Below are 25,771 nucleotides of genomic sequence, written 5' to 3' on the forward strand. Positions count from 1 at the left end.
TGGGGGACTCGGTTGTGGAGTTACCCGGGTATTAGACCAGGTTTTACAGTCTAACATATCCTGGGTAACTACCCGTGTAAGTCCTGTGGATTTGTCCCAAGTCTCCGAATCTAACCCAGAGTCAGAGACATTCACACAGGATCCCGGGCAGCAGGGGTTTTGCCCAGTGGAATTTTAAACCTCTGGGGCAATTCCCACGTAGGCCCGCGGGTCAGGACATCCCAGGGACCCGCTGCCCATCTTCAGCCATATGTCTGGTCTCTGATGACCCAGTGAGCAGGAGATTTGGCCTAATAACTCCAGTCTCCCTGTTATTGACACTGTTGTTCAATCTGTTTATTCCTGTTTAATCTTTAATCTGTTTCAGGCTGTGGAGCAATCGGTTCAGTCGAAATGGTGAAAATCAGCTGAAGTTGCTGCAGGGAACTAGATCTGGACTGAGTGTGACAATGTGAACCTTTGTATTGATAAACATTCCTGTTCTCATTATAGGAACATTTTTAACCGAGTTTCTCTCCCTCCCCTTTAACCGGCCGCGCTCCAGTTTTAAATCCTATTGGCCCTTTCCCAGTTTCCAGCTCGAGCTGAGTGAGCGTCATCTCCCATTGTGACGTCAGAGGCCCAGCCACAGGGTCACGAGACTCAGCCGCCCGGCCCCACAGGCGCTGCTTCTGCAGGATATCCGGGGCTGAATGTTCCCCATTGGGGCACTGGGGAAATGTACAGACAGGGAGGGCCCAGGGTGGGGATCAGTCTGGGCTGCAGTGGGACATTGACAATTACACTCAGTATTCCTGGGTTTGGGGGTAAAGCCCCTAGGGCTCCCGCTCAGTATCATTGCCCAGTGACCCTGCTGGGAAGTGAACCTGTGTGGGTTCAGGGTGGGTACAGGGTCCTTTCAGCTGGGATAGATCCCACTGTCCAATAGAGACAGACACCCACTGCATGGGGTGTCCCAGAGAGAGTATCCTATTGGGGAGGTTCCAGTGGATTCTGTAACCGAGGGATTGGACTGAAAGTATCAATGCTTTTCTGTCGTCCCTAAGAAAGAAATCATCAGTTGTTGAAACAATGTGTTGAATTTAGTCTCTGCCCTATTGATATTGCTGTAATTTACACTCTGAAGGGTGAGTTTCTAAACAGCTGGAATGACAAAGAGGACTGGAGTGTGTCAAATAAGGAAGTTGACCTGCTAAATTCACCCACCCGCTCAAAGAGTAACAAGTTGTGGAAGTTAAGTGACCCAGTGGAAACTACACTGCAGTAAATGGACAGGATCCATGTAGGGACCCACAGCCTGAACCTCTGCGGGCCGAATGCATGGGTTGTGGTCTAAACACAGAGCAGGATCACCAGCATTTAAACAGAGAGAAGATAGTTTGATGTTCTGGGTCAGGTTCCTTAAGATGTACCATTGTTGGACTGATATTATTTTCCAGATACTGATGGACCTGTTGTACATGACATTATTTCCTGATTTATTTTACATTCCCCATCATATACAGTTTGTTTATTCTCCCCTCACTCTGGTACAATAAATGGTGAAGTTTCACTGTGTTCATCAGGCTTCAAAAAATCAAGGAATGGAACCAATAATTTGTAATCAGTAATGACCAGATTCAAACAACAGGCTCACACAAGAAAGATGATCTGGTATTAGATATCTCCTGGGGCCACAGACTGACAGATCAAGGGACAGAGAGATAAGACTCTATGGTTTAATGTAGGAATCAACTCAGAAATGTGAACATAATCACCATACAGTAATGAGAGATTAATACTGATACAGTGGAAAGAACAGGTAACAGGGAAAAAAAAACTTTGTAAAAGCTTTTACACACTTTTATGATGTTGTCCCTGACACCCAATTAACACTCATAACCCACAAATTGCAATGAGATAAGTGCCCCATTTAATGGAGTCGATTTCAACTATCAGGGGAGGATTGTGTATTGGGTTATGTTACTGGACGAACAATCCAGGGGTTTTGCTGATAACCCAGAGAACATGAGTTCAGATGACAGTTTGAGAATTTTAATGCAGTTTAACAGAAGCTGGATTTTAAATAGAGACTGTTGTCATTGATCATTAACCTGCCCGAGTGTTTGTAAAGGAAACGTGCTGTCCTTATCTGGCCTGTTCTGTCTCTGACTCCAGACTCTCCAATGTGATTGACTGTCATGTTCGCGGCCTCTGAAGTGCCCGACTATTCCGCTTAGTTGCATCAAACAGTCACATCGATCATTCAAGGAGATGCCCCAACAGCGACATCTCAGGGTAATTTGAGTCGACAATTACAGCAACAGCCACAGCTGGGAAGTGGGTGGAACTTGTCTCTCGGGTGTAAAACTGGTGTTTCAGATCCTTGAAATGAAAATTGAAAGGTTTCTGTGAGGCCGCTGATTTCTAAGGCCAGTTTCTCACCAGAGGAGCAAGTTGGGGGATAAATGTTCATGCAGACACCGGGGAGCTCCCCATATCTTCTTGTATTAGAGCGGCTGGGATGTGTTCTATCCACTGGAACAGACAGAGAGCGCCAGGGATTAACACCTCATCGGGGCAAGCAACAAACAATGGAAAAGAGAATCGGGCCGAATCCAAAAAGCCCGGCCGATTTACTATATACCCCGTTATGGGCAAAATCCCAAGACAAACCTCTTCTCCAATCAACAGTATTAGATAGACAGACTATGGAATGGATGAATTAGATTCCTGAATGGTTCATAATAAATAAATCTCCCCAATCTGCAGTAACCTTAGACAATGATCTAAACTATAATTTTATAACCAGTGATCTAGTGAATACTTTTTGATGGTGATAGACTGAGTTAGCAGCCTCTCATTCATTGTGCTACTTACCTGCCTATTAATTGTGTAATTAATGTTCCTGGGTGACCCTGTCTGCAACTATACAGAATAATTCCTCCCGATCCACTCCAGCTCTACCCTCATAATTGTAAACACCTCAAATAAATGGTCCCTTAGTCTCCTCTATTCCAAAGAAAACAACCCCAGCCTATCCAGTCTTTCCTCGTACGAAATGGGTGAGTACCAGGCTGTCCAGGAGGACAAGGCCAATAGTGCACTAATTCCCTCAGCGCATCCCGCTCTACAACATTTATTCAGCCCTGAAAACTAGTGAGAATGACGGGTCAACTGGGGAGTGCAGCCAGAGCCAAACCCATGGAGCCACGGATTGTTCAGCTGTACGGGGGTGAGGAGGTGCAATAATTGGAGATTCTGTAGTTCAGGGAGACCGCCGGCCTTTCTGCGGCTGCAGACATGAGTCTTGAATGAGTTGTTGCCAGACCAACCACTTCCCCCCAACCACCATGGTGGGTCAAGGCCATGCCGAAATCAGCAAAGCCAAAGAAAGCAATGCTGAAAAAGATGCAAATAAAAATATGTCACTTATTAAATTCAGAGCTTAGAGGCTCTTCTCAGCATCACCACATCTCTCTTAAAAGAGCTGAGACCACAAGAAAATGGCACTTGCGGCCCAGCTCCTTCTCAATAGAGATCAGTAAGAAACATGTGCTACACCCGCGCTTTCTCTTTGTCAGATCTGAACAATTATTGTGTGTTGTGTCTCCTGTTTAATGGACCTAGAGCGAGTCTTCTCCCCTATTATTCCCAAATTTCCCCAGTCCCATACAATGTGAACAATTATTGTGATGTGTTCTTCTCTAATCTGTAAACTTCATTGTTCCGGAGTGTGGGAACATCTACTGGCCGGAACTGAGAACTGTAACAGAGCGGCTCAGATTCACATTTGCTGTCAGTGTTGCAAAAACAGCCACAATGTGCAATGTAAGCAAATAGTTTCTGTCTGTTCATTATGTTGTATTGTTCCACATTTTATAGTGAGAAATGAGTAGAATCGAGGAATAATAACGATATTGCTTCACTCATTGGATTATTGTAAATTAACCATGTTATCCTTGACTAGACATTAAGCACCATTTCTGTCTGATTTCTCAGGTTTACATGACTGAAAAAAAAACGAACACAAATATCAATAAAAACTAAGCTGATAGCTTCACAGGAAATAAAAGCCAATGAGATGGGGGTGAAATACAAACAGAATAAAATGAAATAAATCTGAAAATGCTGGACAGGCTGATCCTGAAACGTCTGTGGAGAAGTTCGGGTTAACAGTTCAGGGCCCTGAACCTTCTCTACACCTGAAAAGATAAACCAACATCTCCAAAGAGAGATTTGAACTTTTCCCTCCTTTAGTTTAGTAAATTTTTATTTTGATTTCAGAGTTGCTTATTTTTTATTGAAATATTCTTTTGTAAATTCCATGGCCCCAAATCTTCCTGTCTCCGGTTGGTCAGAAATGGGGCGTTTGTGAGAAGATGTGTATTGGGATCCTATGGAAGTCCTGACTCGGGGACTTTCCTTATTAAATGGGTGAAGGGAGCTGGACAGGCTTTTCCTGTTTCCACATCCTGGGTTGTTCTTTTCCGGTGTCTTGGGGATGACAGTAGGCAGTAAATAGGAACTCTCTGCTTCTTTCTTGCCTGTGAGCTGTCTGATTGGGACTCTTCCTGTTAATCCGAGGGCATTTAAGAGTCAACCACATTACTCTGGAGTAATGTAGGAGTTTGGAGTCACATGTAGGCCAGACCAGGTAAGGATGACGGATGACAGATTTCCTTCCCTAAAGGACATTTGTGCACAAGATGGGTCTTTACAACAATTGACAATGATTTCATAGTCACCATCACTGAGACTAGTTTCTATTCCAGAATTTGTTTAAGTAATTTCAAACTCCACCAACTGCTGTGTTGGGATTTGCACCCGTATCCCCTGAGCAGTAGCCTAGGAATAGGGATTACAAGTCCAGCGACAATACCACTACAGCACCATACCCACCCCTGATGGAGGAACCTTCACTCCGCCCCCATCCCTCGCCCAAGGCCTGAACTGGATCATTGTCGGGCTTCCTCCAGACTCGGGGAGTCCTCCCGCCAGATTAAAAATTGAGGCTGGGCAGGAAAGGGCCGTTAAGGGAATATATTTAAGAAGGAAATTGATAGATTTCTGGGCTCTTCAGGTGTCAAGTGTTCTGGGGAGAGAGCGGGAGGATGGCGTTGAGATAGAGGATCAGCCATGATCATACTGAATGGCGGAGCAGGTTCGAAGGGCCGAATGACCCAGTCCTGCTCCTATTTCCTATGCTTTTCAATTGGGGCAGGGGTGAGCAGCCCATCTGAGACCTCGTCCACCACAGCATTAAATTGCTGAGAGATCGGGCAGGCGTGAACGCAGTGGGAAGCCTATCTGTGATATTTAACGCTCAACCACCCCCTCCTTCTCACCCCCTTCCCCTGCCTGGCCAACCACCTACAAACCAGCCAGACACAGAGCATCAAATTCAGGCCTCTTTTATTGCAGCTCACAAGCTGTGGGAAAATCCACCCGCTTTTACTCTTATTGGTCTAACAAGGTTGAAGGTTTTCTCTACCAGTGCAAACTAACTGTTTTAGTTTTATTTCCTGTAATATTACAGGCATTTGGAAATGTGTCTGATGAAAGAGCAAAAAAAAAACTTTTTGGAAAAGCTGAGAAAAATACCAATAGGATTGGAAAAAACAAAGATTAAAATAGTTTTTAGTTTGTCTTTTACCTGATTACAAAAAGTTGACACAGTTGTGCACATTTGGGAATGTTTGCTCCACCCTTTTGAAAAAAAAAGCAGAGAAGTTCACCCTTTCCACTGACAGCACAGTGATTATTGAACTAAAAACTTTCTCTTTTAAAGATTTGGCTTCATCCCATTTGTTATCTTTCAAGACAAACTGTTTGTGAACAGGAGATATGGGAGTTATCTCTAAACTTATTGCAAAAACTTCTGTCTCTGATATAAAATACCGGATTATGTGAATATTATTGGTCAATAACTTGCTCCAGGGCTCATGCATGAGAGAGAAGAGTAATTAATAGGATGTCCCACTTAGAATATAGGAGCAAAATAACTCCAACAAATGGAAATGAATAACTCTTCCTGGTTATAGGTGAATAGAACATATCAATCCATATGGATCTATGTACATTTTAATGAAAGTCAGGAAAGTGTAGATGAAACTAGCAAGTTGAGTGCTTTATCTTGAGATCTTTGTGTCTTTGCCTCTGAATGATTTAAGGAAACTCCTCTCGATAGTCTGCCCACTCCCTCGGGAATTGCAGCACACGAGGGAGATAAGCAAATATCCACAGGCAGATGACACCCCCTCCTCCCATCACCCCCTTGCCCATGAACAACTTCTGGTAAGATTACCTAAGAGTGAAGAGTGGCTTGTATTAGATGGCATGATATTTGCATATCGGTATGAATGTGCAGATATGATATGTTAATGTGCACTAACTAACATGTGGAAATGTATGATGCTCCTGCACTGAAGAATGGGCCCCAGACTTGCTCCGATACTTGGCAACAGAACCACATGAATGGATTAATGTGATCTGTAATGTGATATAACATTATAAATCACCAAGGCTTAACAGATATTCCACAGAAAAAGTGACTTTAGAAGAATCAGGGTACAATTAAACACACTGGTATCTACCAGGAGGAGGAAAATTGAAATGAAAAGGGATTTTGATTGAGAAAATATCCACAAGGTGGTTGCAGGTGAAGAGAGCTGGAGAATCTTTAAAGTCCATGCATAAACTTCTGTTTGAACTGTATGTACTTACGACATTCCAATAATTTAGAATTGTGTGAGGTGATCTGCAGGTGGGGAGGATGAAGCAAAGTCAATAGTTAACACGTTTTACTGGAAAAGGTTTTAAATGTATTCTTGGGGGCAGCTCAAAGGTTTGTGTTGTTGATTTTGATAATTTTAATACCTTTAGTTATCTTCAGTTTGTAATCAAGTAATTAGGAAAATAAGATTATAGATTAGAAATAGATGGCTTAACCAGAAAGCTGTTTGTGAGAGGGCTAATTGTTGGGAGGGCTAATTTTTCGAAGAGGTGACCAGGTGTGTAGATGAGAGCAATTCAATTGGCGTAGTCTCCTTGGATTTTTGCAAAGCTTTCAGCTTTCTTCCAGTTGTTCTATTTAGGCCTCTCTCTCTCCGACTGAATTTAGTTCCTGAAATGTTCACTGGCTATTGCACTTATGATCAAAAAATTGCCGGCAGTGTTCCAGTTCGGAGAGGGATTATTAAGGAGCGGAATAGGGTCAGTTTATGAGCTCGGTCCAGGGCTCAGCTCCCCTCTGACAGCGCTGACCTACTGACTGTGCAGCGATCCCTCATTCCCGACCCACTTACTGTGCGGCGCTCCCTCATTCCCGAAACTCTGACAGAGGAAGCGATCCCTCATTCCTGACCCACTGACTGTACGGCGCTCCCATTTTCCTGACGCTTTGAAAGTGCAGCGGTCCCTCATTTCTGGCCGACTGTGAGTGCAGCTCTCCCTCTGTTTTGACCATCTGACAGCATACCGCTCCCTTATTCCTGACCCTCCGACAGTGCGGCGCTCCCTGAGTCCTCATCCATTGACTGCGCAGCGCTCCTTCAGCAGTGAGACCCTGATAGTGCAACAGCCTCAGTCCTGACCCTCCGACAGTACAGCTCTCCATCAGTCCTGACCCTCTGAAAGTGTATTACTCTCTCAATCCTGACCACCTGACAGGACAGCGCTCCCTCAATCCTCACCCACTGACTGTGCAGCGCTCCCTCAGTCCCGGTTCTCAGACAATGTGGCGCTCCCTCAGTCCTGGTTCTCAGACAATGTTGCGCTCCCACAGTCCTGATTCTCAGACAATGTGGTGCTCCCTCAGTCCTGGTTCTCAGACAACGTGGCGATCCCACAGTCCTGGTTCTCAGACAATGTGGTGTTCCCTCAGTCCTGATTCTCAGACAATGTGGTGCTCCCTCAGTCCTGGTTCTCAGACAATGTGGCGCTCCCACAGTCCTGATTCTCAGACAATGTGGTGCTCCCTCAGTCCTGGTTCTCAGACAATGTGGCACTCCCACAGTCCTGATTCTCAGACAATGTGGTGCTCCCTCAGTCCTGGTTCTCAGACAATGTGGCGCTCCCTCAGTTTTATCCATCTGAAAGTGCAGCGCTCCTTCAGTCCTGACTGGCTGACAATGCAGCCCTCCCTCAGACCTTTCCCATTGAAAGTGCAGCGCTCCTCCAGTCGTGACTCTATGAGTGCTGCACTCCCTCCATCCTGACACACTGACTGTGCGGCGCTCCCTCATTCCAGTGCCTCTGACAATGAAACACTCGCTCATTCAGACCCTCTGACTGTGCACCGCTCCCTCTATCCTGAGCATTTGACATTGCAGCAGTGCTGCAGCCCTGAATCTGACATTGCAGCACTCCCATTTTCCTGATCCCCTGATAATTCAGCACTACCTCATTCCTGACCCTTTGAGAGTGCAGTGTTCCCTCATGCCTTACCCTCTGACAGTGCAGCGCTCGATCAGTCCTGACCCTCTGACAGTGCAGCGCTCCCCGAGTCCTCACCCACTGACAGCACAGGGCTCATTCAGTCGTTAGAATCTCACAGTGCAATACTGCCTTAGCCTGGACCATCCGACAGTGCGGCAATCCCTCAGTCCTGACCCTCCGACAGTGCAGCGCTCCTTCAGTCCTGACCCTCCGACAGTGCAACGCTCCCTCAGCCCTGACCCTCCGACAGTGCAGCGCTCCCTCAGCCCTGACCCTCTGACAGCTTTTTGCTGGGTACTGAGAATAAGGAATATGAAGTTGTGGTACAGATCACCCAAGATCCGATTGATCACTGAAAGTGTCTTATGATCTTATGGTAAAATTGTGGCCGTACATGGAGCCAATGCAGTCCCAAACTAACGTGAAGAACATGAAGAGAAGACATTGATGTCCTTGGAGGAGCAGACAGGGTCACAGAAGCAGCCGACTTTACAGACTCCACCCATCAGCTCACAGACACAAATGGAAAGTGCTGGGTGACATGATCATTTGCCTTATTTTATATGGGTCAGTGGGTTTCAAGATGCTCTGTCCCTTATCCGATACCAGATGCCGCTGTGTCCAGTATGTTTATTTTGGGGTCACTGACAATGTCCAGATTCACAGGGACTCGGGCCCGGGCCGCCTCGCTGGATCATTCAATTTGATGGGTTGGGGGGGGTTTGTCTCTCCAGCTGCTGCCCCGGTTCCAGCCCCGGGTCTGACTTGCAGAGTAACCGCGGCCCCCGGGAGCGGACACTCTCCACGGTGACGGGCTGCGGGGCTCCCTCGACAACTGGGAAACAAGGCGGCAACTCAGGCAAGCAAGGGCGGTCAGCAGGGCAGGATAACCCGGGACAAGGCGGCAACTCAGGCCAGCAAGGGCGGTCAGAAGGACAGGGTAACCCGGGACAAGGCGGTAACTCAGGCCAGCAAGGGCGGTCAGCAGGGACAGGGTAACCCAGGACAAGGCGGTAACTCAGGCCAGCAAGGGTGGGTCAGCAGGGACAGGGTAACCCGGGACAAGGCGGCAACTCAGGCCAGCAAGGGTGGGTCAGCAGGGACAGGGTAACCCGGGACAAGGCGGTAACTCAGGCCAGCAAGGGTGGGTCAGCAGGGACAGGGTAACCCGGGACAAACTGACTTGGGCTGAAGGGGGCCGGCGGTCACTCACCAGCGGGAATTTAACCCGGGACAGCGGCTGGTTTCAAACCCTCTCCCTCCCACAGAGAAACTGAACCGGGATAAAGTGAACGTTGTGACCGGGGGGAGCCTCCATGGGGGCGTCCAGTCACCTCGAGACCCCCCCAAAAAACCACAAAGCTAGAAAATCCCCCCCCCCCACCTGCCTGACTGATCCCCGCACCCCCCCCCCCCCACCCCCACCAACACTGTAACCTTCACAAACTGGAAAGGGGACCTTGATTTATTGATGATCAGTCGGTGTTTGGATCGATATTTAAAAACATTGACAATTCCCCGGGTTTGTGTGGGTCACATGAGCGGCCCCGTTTCCCAGCGCCTGTTTCTAATGGGGGAAGGGCCGAGCGGCTCGGAATTTAAAAGCCTGGGAACTGGTTTGGTTCCTTATCTCTGGGCCTCTGGTGTCCGGGATTCTTCACCTCCCTCACTCACCACCCGACCTGGAGCCGGAGGAAGCTGCCGCTCGCTCGGGGCCGCCCTCACGGCGCCAGTCCCAGGCCCCGGGGCCCAGACCCCCCCCAGGGGCCCAGACCCCGCCCTCTGACCGGAAACAGCCGGTGGCATCATCACCCAGGCCCGGCCTGTTGCCATGGGAACGCGGCTTACTGAGGGCACGGCGCAGGCTCGGCGTCATTCCGGTGACAATAACACGTGCTGACGTCAGACGTAATCGGGTGTGACGCTGCGGCTTTCACGAGAGAGAAAAAGAGATTGAGCTGTCATTGAAAGTAGCCGCGCTGAGCACTCACTGCACACAGGGAGTTCACACCTGCATTTCAATACTAAATCTGAAGTTCTGAAATAAAATAAAGAAAATATAAGAAATAATGGGATAACATTGCAACCTATCTGCGCAGAGGGAGCGAATGTTAGCTTTTTAGATCCAGAGACGATTCAGAGATCTAACCCATTAACCCGAGCTTGCCTTCTGCACAGAAGCTTCAGGGTCTGCTCAGTCTGTCCAGAATTTCCCGTTTCATTTTATTATTTCTGTCTTCAGTACTTTCCCCTTTAAAGATGAGATGAGAGTGACTGTCCTGGACATTAAGGCAACTTTTGACCGTGTGTAACGTCAAGGATCCGTAGCAAAACTGGAGTCAATGGAAATCAGGGAGAAAACTCTTGGAGTGATACCTAGCACAAAAGAAGGTTTTGTTTGGAGGTCAATCTTCTAAATTACAGGAGATCAAAGCAGGAGTTCCTCAGGGTAGAGTCCTCGGCCTAAACATCTTCAGCTGCATCATCAATGACTTTCCCTCCATCATAAGGTCAGAAGTGCGGTTGTTCACTGATGATGGCACAATGTTCAGCACCATTTGAGACTCCTCACATTCTGAAGTAGTCCACGTCCAAATGCATCAAGACCTGAACAATATCCAGGCTTGGGTTGACAAGTGGCAAGTAACATTTTTGGCACACAAGCGCCAGGCAATGACCACCTCCAACAAGGGAGAATCTAGCCATTGCTCATTGAGTCCAATGGCATTGCCATTGATGAATCTCTCACTATCAAAATCCTGGGGTACCATTGACCAGAAACTGAACTGGACTAGCCATACAAATGCAGTGGCTGCAAGAGCAGGTCAGAGACTAGGAACACTGCGGCGAGTAACTCACCTCGTGACTCCCCAAAGACTGTCCACCATCTACATGGTGCAAGTCAAGAGTGTGATGGAATACTCTCCACTGGCCTGGATGATTGCAGCTACAGCCTTCTGGAAGGTTGACACCATCCAGGACAAAATAACCCGCTTGACTGGCACACGATCCACCCAACATCCCTCCACTACCGGCCTACAGTAGCAGCAGTGTGCATCATTCAAATGATGCACTGTAGGAACTCACCAAGGCCCCTTGGATGGCAAATTCCAAACACACGACCGCTACCATGTAGAAGCACAAGAGCAGAAGGTGCACGAGAACACCACCAGTTGGAAGTTCCCCTCCAAACTTCACGCCATTCTGACTTGGAAATATGTCGCCGTTCCTTCGCTGCCCCTGGATCAACAGCCTGGAAATCCCCCTCTCAACACACACCCCACCCCCACCCCCGCTCCCCGTTAACAGCACTGTGGGTGTACGTACACCACGTGGAATGAACACACAGCTCACCACCACCTTCTCAAGGGCAACTAGGGATGGGATTTTAATCCCCACAGCAATGACAACCGCACTTGCAGCTGACCTGGTCTAAAATTCTGTATCCCCTCCCTAAACTTTTCCACTTCTCTAGCTCCCTCTGACCTTTAAGATTTTTTTTAAAGCTACCTCTTTGGCCAAGCTTTTGTCATCTGACCTAATATCTCCTTCTGTGACTCAGCATCAAATTTGTTTTATTTATATCGATAACGCTCTTGTTAAGACCCTTGGGACTTTTCACTACATTGTGACTCCTGCAGTTAGCGATGGTGGTATCGTGCTGAGCATAGGTTCCTTGCAAGCGGTTGACACTGGTTCGATTCCCATCCAGCGGAACTTGTTGAATTTTAAACCTCGCAAATCAGCAACCCCATGCTCGGAGTTGAATTTGATCCGTTTCAATTAAATTTTGCTCCGAAAATACGGGCGGGTTTAATACAAATATAATTGCTTCCCACCTCCAGTTATCTTCCATTTAAATTGAAATTCAGATGTATTCCTTCTTGCTGATAATGAAGGTTTTCCCTGAGCTGTAGTGTGGAGCTGGGATAGAATTATTCGGATTTAGTAAAATTCAGTGATTCTCTTTTCACTCTGCTGCTTCCCATTTCTTACTTGAATATCGATTTCCGCACAGGGATTGTTTTGTTGTTCAAAAAGTGAGATACTGCTCACGCTGGGAAGCTGAAATAATAACAGAAGGTGCTGGAAACACTCAGCAGGTCCGGCAGCATCTGTGGAGACAGGAAGTGGGGAATCATATTTCAGGTTGATAGAAGTTTAACGAATAGACCCGCTATTGAATCTTCGAAACTGCCAGAGCTGCTCAGTTCTTCCAGTATTTTCCATTAGAATCAGAGAATGGCTACAACACAGAAAGAGGCTATTCGGGCTGTCCAATCTGTGCTGGCCCTCTAAAGGAGCAATTCACCCACTGCTACTCCCCGTAATCCTGCAATGTTTTACTCGTCATATGAGTGCGGATTGATTCTATTAATAACAATCGCTGGCACTATCTGTGATTGTGGGATTGGTTCTATCAATATCAGTCTCTGGTACTGCCTGTGATTGTGGGATTGGTTCTGTAAATATCAGTCTCTGGTACTGCCTGTGATTGTGGGATTGGTTCTGTAAATATCAGTCTCTGGTACTGCCTGTGAAAAGTCTGGACTTGTTCCTTTAAGAAGCTCAATTTGGGACCATTCCCTGCAGAAGATTTGCTGTTTACGAGCCCATCTTCACAAAGCAATCCTGCAGAAACATGGGAGGAGTGAGAGAGTTAGCGAGTTTGCTGGAACCGTGCAATAGTTAATATCTGACAGTAACAGCCCCAGATTCATTCAATCGAAGTGAAACACTCGGTTGCTGATAGCAATACCCAGCGACACTGACCTGCAAGACTGCAGAGATTACAACGGGTAAGAGAGAGATAAATATAGGACTTTGGATCACTCGCTGGCACTGCCCCTGAGCGTGACATTAATACTGTCTTTTGTCTCTGGAAAAACATCAGTGAGAGATGAGACTGCATCTTCTACATCTCCAATTGAAGCATTCTAGGTAAAACTAGGCTTTACACGGTTTCCTGGAACAGATGCTTTGTCTGACCGTCTGCGTCTCACTTCCTGAACTCATCCTGACTCTGTCTCTCACTCCGCGCTCTCTACTTTCTCTCTTGTACTGTAAAACAAAGTGGAATACGCTTAATGATGGGCCAAAGCGCAAAATTTGTATTTTCATCTTTATCAAACACATTTCTGCCTGTGAACAATATAATAATGTAAAATTAGATCTGTCTTAATCCAACCAGAACTGTGATTGATTTCAGCCCTGAATCTGGGGAACAGGCACTGTGAGCAGAGCTGGAAAACTACAACTAACGCCCGAGAATCGACAGAACAGGCCGAGCGGAGGGGGAAGCCTATCCCGGGAAGCCTATCCCTGGGGGCAGTTTGTCCTGTTTATGTGCAGGCTTGAACATTGTGCGAGAGAGAGTGTGTGAAAGGGGCTGGCGGATTAGAATAATGACCTTGTGTTTCTGTGTCCCTCTCATCGCCTGATTTCTGAGTCCCCCTTGCGGAAAACAAAATGATTTCCCTGTCACAGGATCACCCTGCTGCCTTACTCAGCTGAGAAGTGAGAATTAAACAGAAAGATTTAGTTGATTTTAAGATTTCAGTAAAAGCGTAGAGAACGTGTCAGCGAATGGGTGATAGAGCGCGATCACTGCACCAATAAAAGAGGTTTAAGTCGAAACTGAGGCTTTTTCAGCGAACGAGGCCCTTTCAAAAGCAACCATTCTGGTCTCAGAGAGAGGAACGATCTGGTCTGGGACTCTGGACTGTCCTATTTTCAATGGTATTGGAGAGTTTAGCAGCAGAAAGAAACAAAACGATTCATGCACTAGGGCAACCAGACTTCTCTGCATCTCACCGGTTGGATTATTTCCTTCACCCCCCCTGTTGGTATTCCGTAGGGATCGTTCCCTCGGGGACACCCTGGTCCACTCCTCCATCACCCCCTACTCCTCAACCCCCACCTATGGCACCTCTCCATGCCCACGCAGAAGATGCAACACCTGCCCCTTCACTTCCTCTCTCCTCACCGTCCAAGGGCCCAAACACTCCTTTCAAGTGAAGCAGCATTTCACTTGCATTTCCCATAACTTATTCTACTGCATTCGTTGTTCCCAATGCGGTCTCCTCTACATTGGAGAGACCAAACGCAAACTGGGCGACCGCTTTGCAGAACACCTGCGGTCTGTCCACAAGAAAGACCCAAACCTCCCTGTCGCTTGCCATTTTAACACTCCACCCTGTTCTCTTGCCCACATGTCTGTCCTTGGCTTGCTGCATTGTTCCAGTGAAGCCCAACGCAAACTGGAAGAACAGCACCTCATCTTCCGACTAGGCACTTTACAGCCTTCCGGGCTGAATATTGAATTCAACAACTTTAGATCTTAAACTCCCCCTCCCCCCACTCCCACTCCGTTTCTCCCCCCTCCCTTTTTTTTTCAATAATTTATACAGTTTCTTCTTTTCCCACCTATTTCCATTATTTTTAAATCTAAAACTAAAACTTTGTTAGTCTTTCCACCCCACCCCCACTAGAGCTGTACCTTGAGTATCCTGCCTTCCATTCTTAATTGGCACTTTTCTTAGATAATATCACCAACTTCAACACCTCTTTGATCATTTTGTCTGTGACATCTTTCGATTATCTGCTCCTATCACTGCTTGCTTATCCCCACAATCACCCCACCCTCAACTTCTCTCTCCCCCCGCCCCCACCCCCACCCCCCACCCCACCACCTTAGACCAGCTTATATTTCACCCCTCTCCTAACTATACTCAGTTCTGCCGAAGGGTCATGAGGACTCGAAACGTTAACTGATTTCTTCTCCACCGATGCTGCCAGACCTGCTGAGTTTTTCCAGGTAATTCTGTTTTTGTTTTGGATTATGTGCCTCTTTTTTGTCCGTCCTGTCAAAATGTTCAACCTGAAGTTTAACAACTTTAAAGTCGATTTTCCAGATCTTTGTCCAGTCACGTAACCTAACTACCTCCTTCCGTCCTCTTCACATCTTACTTTCCTACCTACATTTGTGTCCAACTCACTTTCCTGTCTACCTTACCGGATATTCAAGTCTCATTTGTCACTTTTAGAATGTTGTGAATGGGGAGTTATTCCCGCCGGTAAATTTGGAAAGCGATAACAGCACAAACTACAATTTATAGAGCATTTGAAAACATGAACATTTCACCTGGTGTCAATCTCCTGCCTTCTCCCCACAATCCTGCACATTGTTCGTTTCCCAATCATCATCTAACCCCCTCTTGCTCTGGGGGAGGAAGTGGGAATGCAGCCTGTGTCTGGGACGGTGGGTATTAGAGGAATGGCCTCTGCTCCTCACAGACATACAGAAGTGGTCACATTAAAAATCCTTTGTGTGGTCCACAGGCCAGTCCCCCAGTACCCGCTGCTCCCAGGGGCATTTCCACTTCCTGTGCTGGCCGGTGCCCTTTTTCTGCTTGTGATCGGTAAGTGAGGAAGGTCCACGTGGATCAGGAGTGAGCGAGACCGAGAATGTGAGAGGTTGGAGCCTCAGGTCCGAGCAGGGAGAGGCCAAAACGTTTTAAGTCGGGCGCAGGTGAAGGGCGAGGCCGGAACCATGTGGATCCCGAGAGAGGGAGGAGTGGCGAATGCAAACAATTATTTTGATATTGGGGAAGGGGAGGGGGGAGTCAGGACGGCATGGAGACGGGAGAGGGGGATCCAGGACGGCATGGAGGCGGGAGAGGGGGAGACAGGACGGCATGGAGGCGGGAGAGGGGGATCCAGGACGGCATGGAGACGGGGAGGGGGAGTCAGGACGGCATGTAGACGGGGGAGGGGGAGTCAGGGCGGCATGGAGACGGGGGAGGGGGAGTCAGGACGGCATGGAGACGGGGGAGGGGGAGTCAGGACGGCATGGAGACGGGGGAGGGGGAGACAGGGCGGCATGGAGACGGGGGAGGGGGAATCAGGGCGGCATGGAGACGGGGGAGGGGGAGTCAGGACGGCATGGAGACGGGGGAGGGGGAGTCAGGACGGCATGGAGACGGGGGAGGGGGAATCAGGACGGCATGGAGACGGGGGAGGGGGAATCAGGGCGGCATGGTGATTGAGGGTGGGAGGAGGGAAGCATGACCAGCCTGGACTTGTTTTTAGTGGGGGAGGTGGGTGAGAGGGAGGAAGAACTGGCTTGAAACAACTACCCTGATTTTTTTCGGATATTCTATGAAATAAATGGCCCGTTAACCTAATCTTTCAGTGTGGAAGGGCTGTGACATTGAGAGAATTCTCTGCTTCATCCTCCGAATGTGATCTTTAGGGAGCGGGTCACATTCCTGCTGCAGTTTGAAACCTCCTCCACATGGTGAGGCCGCTAGTAATGCAGCACTCGGCCCTGTGCTGAGTCAGCCTGCATGGTGCACTCTGGGCTAGAAATTGGACTCCCTCTGCTTTCTGGATGGAGAGCAGAGAAACAATGACCTTAGGCTAGTCCTCACCACAAGGGGATCTGCAAAACCTCCAGCACATTCGGGAGATGATCCTCGCTACATGTTTATCTCAACCGCGGAAATCTCTTCACCTGCCGCTCGTGCTTTATTCAAGAATTGTTTCAGTTTCCAGCCTTTCTCAGTGCCATCCCCGCATATAGGGAGATGTTTTCTTCAACTTAGTTTAGAGTGGACAAAATGTCCACTTGAGGTTTAATAATTACACCCAGTTGAAAATGGTCTAGAAACATCTGCATTCCAATAGAGATCAAACAAATCTCTAGATTGGTAGTCACCAATCCTTGTCATAAAGTATTCCCAGATCTTTTCGCTTCCCGCCACCAATATTCAGTCTTTTCTGACCATTGCTGCCATTCTGTCCATTGACCATTCTCACACCCTCAGCAGGTTCTTATCAGGCTTTGTCCACTTTTATTACCATACCTTTCGGCCATCTGGACATCAGTGACCTTTTTGCTGCCGAGAGTTCAGCGCCTCCGGCAGATCCAGCCGCAGCGAGCCGAAAGTTATGTCTGGTTTTCTGGATCACGGAGCTGCTGACCAGGATTGAGCCGCTGTCTGCCGTGAGTGACCAGAAGGATCGAGAGGGAGGGGAGACGCGCCCTGTCAAAGAGAAGGGGCGAGGGAAGGTCTTGGGGAAAATTTTGAGAATAAGTGGTAAGATTTGTTCTTTATTTTCTCCTCCTGTAACATAGGGAAGGCCACAGTGGCGTTGAGCGCATTTGACAGGGAAAAAATAGATTATTGAATAGGCCTGGGGTCATGGAAAACAATGTAGAGTGTAAAACTAGCCAGAAAACCGTTCAAAACATCAGTCTGCACAATCGTTTCTTCAATGCTTCCGTTTAGATGTGCGTGTATAGGTCAAACTCGACCATTTCATTTTTTTAAAGATACTAATGTTTATTTTGCAACCTGAGTCAAGAGTTCGAAGGAATGTTTACAAAATCTTTCGCTATTTCCACATTAAGTCACGATCAATACTCAAAACTAACAAAAATACAAAATAAAGGCCCAGCCTCCACAAGAAGCCAAACCTACGGTCCAATAATGTTTTAGAAAATGTTCCAATGTCAATTCAAAATAGTCTGGAGGCAATGTAATGAAGCAAAGAGTTTAAGCACGCTGCTTCCGGTTCCGTCGTACCAGCTGGGTGTCTTTGGGCATTACGGTCACTGTTTTGCCATGGATGGCACACAGGTTGAAGTCCTCAAACAGGCCAACCAAGTAGACCTCTCTGGCTTCCTGCAATGGTCCAATTGCCGCACTCTGAAACCTCAGGTCAGTTTCGAAGCCCTGGGCAATTTCCCTCACCAGACGCGGGAAGGACAGTTTGCAGATAAGCAACTCTGTAGAATTCTGGCATCGGCAGAGATCTCGGACCGCGACTGTACCGGCCTGTAGTGATGAGATTTCTTCACTCCGCCAGTGGAGAGGGCACATTTCCGGGCTGCCTTGGTGACCAGCTGCTTCCTGGGCGCTTTGCAGCCGCTGGACTTCCAGGCTATCTGTTTGGTATGAGCTATCTCCACTCACAGGATCAACTTGACCACCTGCAATAGTGAACTCAGGTACATGATTTATGTTCTTGTCTGCAGAGCGCAGCACAAGCAATGATCATTGCACTGTTACTGAGGCAGATACTAATAGCTGCAATAAACAAAGAACCCTTTTATTCAATCCTATTCATTGTGAATTGACTGATTTCGGAGACATTCAAATATTACTTTTGCAGAGTTAAAGAAGGAGCTGAAGGCCGCCCAGCACACTGCTGACCTGCAGCTGGGCGCTGCTGCTGACCGGGCTGCAGGAGCGAGTGCACAGAAGGTGAAAAAAGTGAAGATCAAGGGCCGTGTGCAGTCTCCTGCTGCTGGACTCCATGGCAATGGGGGTGGCCCTCCACAGAAAAATGGAAAACAGTGTCATTCACCCGGGCCTGGGTTGTAGACGAGCCGACTGCTCTTTGCAGGGATAATGGCCAAGCTGGAGGATGAGGAGGAGGAGGAGGAACCACCAACAAACAGGACCGTGTCAACCTCCACCAGCGGCACCGAGCGGTGGTCAGCATTGGTGAAAACCGACACTCTGTACAGTGACAGCGGAAAGGAGCCGAGTGAGGCAGCCAGAGGGAAGGGGGCAAGGCAGCAGGAGGCTGAGACTCAACGTTTAGCCCCCAGTCAGAATGAAAACAGCCACATCAGGCCAATGAGACACAGAGCCCCATACCAGCTGCATTCACAGCCACATTCTGCTGGACTTCACTTGGTAACAGCTGAACTTACATGGGTGGGTAATGCACATGCACGGTCCAGCATCGCAGTTCGAATACAACTTTATCCACCTCCATACATACTAGAGTTCAGCTACCGAGTCCGAATGGCTGAAATGGAAGCCCTGAGGTAGGAGAATGTTATCCGGCGTATAGAGAACGATAGACCGCGGGCCCAATTGAACAGCTGGACCAAGGTACGAGCATGTCCTCTATGTGACAAGCTGGGTAAGAATTACCTGTCCCATGCTGCCTCCCACAAATCAGCAGCTTCCTGTACAGTCTGTGATTGCCGGGTCCCCGCACATTATGATGAATTGTTTGAGGCGCCTGAAAACAGATTTGTGTGAATTGAGATTCTGCCATTGAATGTAGCGAAATTCACGTGGATCGTCCCCACGCGATCCCCGCCCCTCCGCCCCCTCCACAGCTTCTGAATTTATAGCCCTTGGATTTGTCTGGGGAGCAAGATAAAGTATTCTGCGAGTTTCCTCTTTCCATTGAAGCTGTGAAAGCTCATGCGGGACATTTTTGGTCCCTTGGAGGGGAAGGACAGTGGCAATTGACAGCAGGTCTGAAGATGAAAAGTGGGTGAGTGTTTGTGGAACCCTCCCTCCATTATGTGAACTTAGGTCAAACTGAGAGGTCACATCATGTTCTCACACTCGACTTTCCCGAGAATATGCTCACAAGCAATGGATCAGAGAGAATGGGGGCTACATCAATGAATTGGCCTTTTTCTCTGGTCATATCACTGGATTAGTAATCCAGAGAGGCTAATGCTCAAGGGATACAGGTTCAAATCCAAGTCCAGCAGCTGATCGAATTTCAAATCAGTTGAGAAATTCTGGGATATAAAACTAATTTAAATAATGCTGACTCACATTAGACTATCATAAGTTGTTATAAAAAAACATCAGGTTCATAAACATCCTTTAGGGATTGAAATCTGCTGTCCTTTCCCAGTCTGACCTGCAGAAATGTGGTTGTCTCTTAACCATTCTCAAGGGATGGGGATGCCGGCCTTGTCAGGGATGTTACATTTGAGAGAATGAAGAAAGTCCTTCTTCTACCGCTCTGTAAGGCATATAGTGGCTTGCCTAGTTCAGCCTCGAAGCTTTGAGTTATTCTTGTCTCCGGGTTGGGAATTTAAATGAGAAATCGCAGCGATCAGGCTTTGACTCGCTCTTTATGATGGTTCAATGTCCATCATTGAAACATTTTTAAAAATATTTTGCAAACAGACCAGCAGTTATTCCCAGCATTATGCAGACCTCAGGGGGTAACCGCCAATCAACCACACATGAATGCCGAAATTACAAAGTTGCAGGGCCCTCAAGAATCCATTTTCACACAAAGGATACCTGCTGGAGGCAGGATTGAAGAATGGGTTTGGGAAAGGAGATTTGAGGCAAGTACAATTCACTCAGGAAATGAAATCACATTGTCTAGTTTTCACATCCCATCGTATTTTAGCTGCGACACACATTTGCAGCCATCGGACTATCAGGGTCTCAAATTAATTCCCTAACTTTCAGAACCATGGTCTCGAGAATGTGGAACTGCAGCATCGTCAAATGTGTTTTGTAGCACCGGAACAATTGGAGACTCTGAAAAATTTAGAAAACAGAAACCTGGTTATAAGCCGCCTGGTGCATGCACTCTTCACTAGTGATGTACTGCACAAGTCAAGCTGCAGGGGCGCAGCTTCTACAGCAGACGGGAGGAAGCCTTTACCCTTGAAGGTCATTGAGACAGTCAAGGGTGAGTGCATATATCAACCAGTAACCAGGCATTTATAAAGCAATTGAATGCATTGCATGTAATTCCCAGGAGCTGCTGGGTGGTGAACTAAACACCCGGTCTGAGTCCAAATGTTTCACTCAAAGAGCCTCTGTCTTGTGATTTTAATAAGCGAATGCGTTACCTTCTCGGAGTTCATGAGACAGCACCATCGACAGGATGGAGAGCCAGTGACGGGAGAGACAGAGCTGAACCGAATAATAAACAGCTGCTGCACAAATGCAAGACGGCGGCCCAGCAGGAGGCTGGACCCAATAATGAGAGGGGGCGGGGGGATTCCACCGTCACTGCAGGGTGAACATAAATATATTCAGCTTTCATTTTAACATTTGGGTATTTTTTTCCCCTCATTGGGTTCCTGGTCGGGAAATGTTTCAAGAGGAAAAATAAATCCCTATCATTATTAAAAGTCCCAAAATGGGGTCAGAAGCAGTGTTATTTTGCCAGGATTTGCGACAAAACAGATAACCTGAATTAATGACATTTTCATTGTCTCTGAACTCTCTTAGACTTTCACTGCAGGTACAGGATTTACATTTTTTCGTCAGTCGTGCGCATTATTGAGCACAGGCGTGTGCCGTGTATTTACTGACAACTCCCCATATTGGCAACTTCCCTGGAAGTTTGGTGTGAGTGTTACATCCGCGGATCTTACTGGCCGTCAGATTTTCCCATTGCTAAACCGAGACATTACACAAAAGAGGAATCCTTCACGATATGAACGTGCTGATCGGAGGATAATTCAATTTCTTTCATTCTACAAATCTATCAATTTGTGGGCTATTAAGCATCATAAGTTCCTGACAGCAATTGAACAACAGCGACTTCAATCAGAAGTCTCGGAAACAACTGATGGAAGCCCCCTCCAGTCCCACATTTTGCCACTTCAGCATTTTCATTTGTTACTGAGTGACGTTAACCTCAAGTTTCCCAACTCTGTGCCAAAATTCAGCAGTTCCTCGTTAGTATAGTGGTTAGTATCCACGCGGGAGACCGGGGTTCAATTCTCCGACGGGGAGTCAGCGTAGTCCTATGATCTTTATTAAGAGGAAGCACACGAAATATCTTGGGCATTGTTTGATATGCCGGAGAGAGTGCAGATAAAGAGTTGGTCTCAGCGACAGGGAGATTCAGGAATAGCGGTTGTTTTTAGAGATCCCGGAATATTAAAGTTCCTTGAGAGGAAAGGCCCTTCGCACCAACAGTCAGTCGACCGTTCCCTATGTGTCCGAACAACCAACGCTGGCTCTTTCACTAAAACTGGGCTGAATCGGAATTTCAGTGAAATCAGGGAATTGACAGATTGAACCCAGGACAGCTTTATAAAAGAAGGTATTTTAAAACCGAGAGGAACCGGCCACAGTCGATTTAGTAAATAGTAAAGACTAACGAGGCAGAATTCATTAGCAATCTGTCAGTAAACGCGCATCTTGGTAATCTGACAGTAAACGAGTATCTTGTAAACAGTGAGTGTAACATGACAGAGCAACTTACATTATAACATCTGCCACCATTTTATTAATTTATTAAACGTATTTTTCCCTTTATTTCCATTGCTTTTGGACGGCAGCATTTCAGGATCCTGGCATTCATCCCCGCCCCTCGTAACATTTCCTTTCTTATCCCATTGCCTCTCCTTCAGTGAACACGATGATTCTCCTAATTCCAGCTCTATTTTCTGGTCTCTGCACTATCAGCAGCTCCTTGGCACAGATGTTATTTTCTCTTTTGATCTTTCATTGACTAAAATTTGAAAGATGGTGAAGGCCATTCATATTCCTCTCTCTTCCTCGTCGCCAATCTTTCCGTTTTCTTCCTCTGTAAATCTGTTTGTTTCTTGAACTCCCTCCTAACCCTCTTCAATTCCCGACACCAAGCCACCGCTCAGTCCCTACATTTAACCCACTGACTGTTCCTTTACCGAGATCTTTCCTCATGATTGCAGGAGGGATTCGATACATTTTTTGTAACCTTGAAAAAGTAAGATCAGCTCACAACTATTCCCGCTGACTGGGAATCTCGGACCCAGTGCCACCGTCAAAGAGTTAAAGCCAGAGTTTTTACCGAGGGAATTAGAAAAAAGAATTCTACACACAAAGTGTGCGAGAACTTCTGTACACGACAATTCATCTGCGTCAAATGATCATAGAACAAATTGCAGGACGGCAACCTACAATCTTCTGATAACCTTGCACGACACAGGGAAGTAAAACGCCTCATCTAATAGGCCCTCCGACCACAACATCAACAATGCAACAAATATCATGTCTTTTTCCGTAACGTTCAGGAACCTGAATCAGAAGGTAGAGAGCGCCCATTGCCCCCGTGTCTGATCCCCTCCTGAATCTGAGTTATCATATTTTCTGTGAACATTGTTTGTTATTGTGTTGTCTAAACACTGAACCACAATGAACTCACCAGGATCCCGATACTGGAGTTACTGACAGCTGTCACCTCTCTCAGTGTTAAAAGACGGGAATCGGGCGGAATTGGGGAAAACACATTTCCTGGGAGACCGGATCCTCAATAAACTACCGGGAGGGGGAGAGTCAGGAATAGAACAGCTGTGACACTCCGCTTTGTTCACTGACTCTTCATCCCTCTCAGTGAACCCAGTGCCAGGAATTATTGATATTAATGGTTCATGAACAGCAAATATCCTGCAGGGAATGATCCAAATTGGGCCACTTAATGGGGCAAATGTCAGCTTTAAAGGGTCTCAGTCCTTGGCCACAGTCTGGGACATTTTGTTCAGCTTCCGATTACAGTGAAATGTCAAAAGTCCCGCAGTGACATAATGTTCCAGAGATACAGACACAGTAACAATCCTAATATTGAACAATAATGTCTGACGCTGTATCCATTTTACCCCTAATGACTCTGATATAACTACATGATATTAGACAGACTGGCAGGCTGTTATCAGATTGAACACTCAGTACTTGAACATCCTAAAAATCGGCCAATTGCGGCCCTGCCTCAGCTCATCTGCTGCTGAAACCCTCATCCATACCTTTGTTCACTCTAGGCTTGAATATTCCAGTGTTCCCTTGGCCGGTCTCCCATCTTCCACCCCACACATACCTGTGCTCATCCAAAATTCTGCTGCCTGGAACTTCACCTGAAAACATGAGAAAAGTCCGCTAAACTGGAAGACGATGGAAACAAAATCCGCGCCAGGGCGGGAACCCTAGTGAACATTGTTAATGATCAGTTTGTTGATCACCCGTTTTTGCAAATTTGTTCAGTTGCTGAGAAATGAACATTTGTGTTCCTAAGCAAATCAGAATGGCATATTCTCCCAATAGATCAGCACAGAGACCGCTGTTATGCTCACTGTAGCAGTTTTCACAGTGACATACTTTGCTTTAAAATTCTGGCCATAGATCGCTGACAGTGACAGTGACAATTGAAGATTGGAAATGGAGCTAATTTGCGAATGAGAAGTAAGGCGGCCACTTCAGTGCTAACTTATGACGGGTGTTTCAGCGCGAAATGACGGAGTGCCTGCTCAACTTAAAGTTTGGTACAGCCATAACAATGACAGTGTTGGAGAGGAATTAATGTGTAAAGACTTTGCTGAAAGTTTGCTATTCTAATATATGAAGAACATGAACAGTAGATCTGCTGTTTCCAGACACCATATAGACAGAGATACATTTGGAAAGGCCGCAGTTTCTTCTGGCGATAATCATGATTGTCAATAGGTTCGCCGTAAGAAAGAGGGAAACGAGGTCAGTGATAGCGACAGCTAGAAAAATATCACAGTATGTAGGGGGAATGTTCAGATGTGCTCGACTGAGAATTATGAACCTTGATTCTTTCCTATCATTCATGCAGACACTTATTCACAAGATGAAAACAATACACGCTCAATATCCTTCCAGTACACTTCTTTGAGACAGTATCAAGGCAGCAGGGGGCGGGGGTCACTCGGATTCTGTGTCTGGAATGGTACCGAAGAACGACCCAAGGACCATCGACACTCAGTCCTTGCTGACTGACCGCGCACCAGCCGGAACGTTGGAACTATCGTATTTGTAAATTCAAAGCTTCAGGTTACCAGCGAGCTGGAAGGGAATGAGTTTCCCCAGAGCTGCCTCATTGTCCCGATCTTCACAAAGCTGTTCAGCAACATCAGCGCTCCCCTTCTGAATGTTCAAAATATTCCGCCGAAAGCAAACCTCAAGCTGAAAAACTTCTCGCCCTCAACAGGCTGATATCTTATCCAATCTCTCTTTCTCTATTTATTACATGCGATATGGATGTGCCTCCACGACCAGCATAAGTTGCTCATCCGAAATTGCCTTGAGAAGGATTGCTAAATTTACAAAGTGAAAGCACTTCAATCATTGAAGTAAAATTAGTTTTGAGATGTTGCACTGTCCTCAGGATGATGCAAGTGAAGCTTGGAATTGGAACTGAATTGCGAATGAGAATTAAAACGATCACAGTGTTTACATATTATGAGGGGTTCTTTAGCGAGAAATGGCCGAGTGCCTGTTGCATTTTAAATTTGGCAGTAAAAGCCGGGGAAGTTGCAAGTGCAGGAAACTGAAAGATATTTCCACCTGGCTCTCAATCAGCGGCTTTAGGCGATTGGAGCAAATTGTGGAACCAGTAAATGAGAGAACAAATAACAGGCCGACTGCCCTCGGTGATTTATAAATCTATCCCAGTAACAGTCATACAGCAAAACTACTAAACCGTGGGGAGAGCTCACAGTTATTTTGCATTGAGTTTATCCTCTGCTGGGTGATTTCGTGGCTAAATTGTCTGAATCTGAGATTGGAATTACGGCAAGTTAGACGGGAAAACATTGGTTTCTCAGCGACCT

At 46.9% G+C, this 25,771-nt stretch overlaps 1 protein-coding gene and 1 long non-coding RNA gene across 2 annotated transcripts in view; both read left to right on the forward strand.

Annotated features, from left to right (window-relative positions):
* The window catches only part of LOC144672030 (NACHT, LRR and PYD domains-containing protein 3-like), a 977,887-nt gene that overhangs the window by 395,325 nt on the left and 556,791 nt on the right, over positions 1–25,771 (forward strand). The window lies entirely within an intron of this gene.
* Positions 455–3,943, forward strand: LOC144672039 (uncharacterized). Its single transcript, XR_013574066.1, has 2 exons — positions 455–1,085; positions 3,564–3,943. It is a non-coding gene; the product is annotated as an uncharacterized LOC144672039 (long non-coding RNA).

This window comes from Cetorhinus maximus, chromosome 35 (genome assembly GCF_964194155.1).
Source record: "Cetorhinus maximus chromosome 35, sCetMax3.hap1.1, whole genome shotgun sequence".
Classification (NCBI taxonomy): domain Eukaryota; kingdom Metazoa; phylum Chordata; class Chondrichthyes; order Lamniformes; family Cetorhinidae; genus Cetorhinus; species Cetorhinus maximus.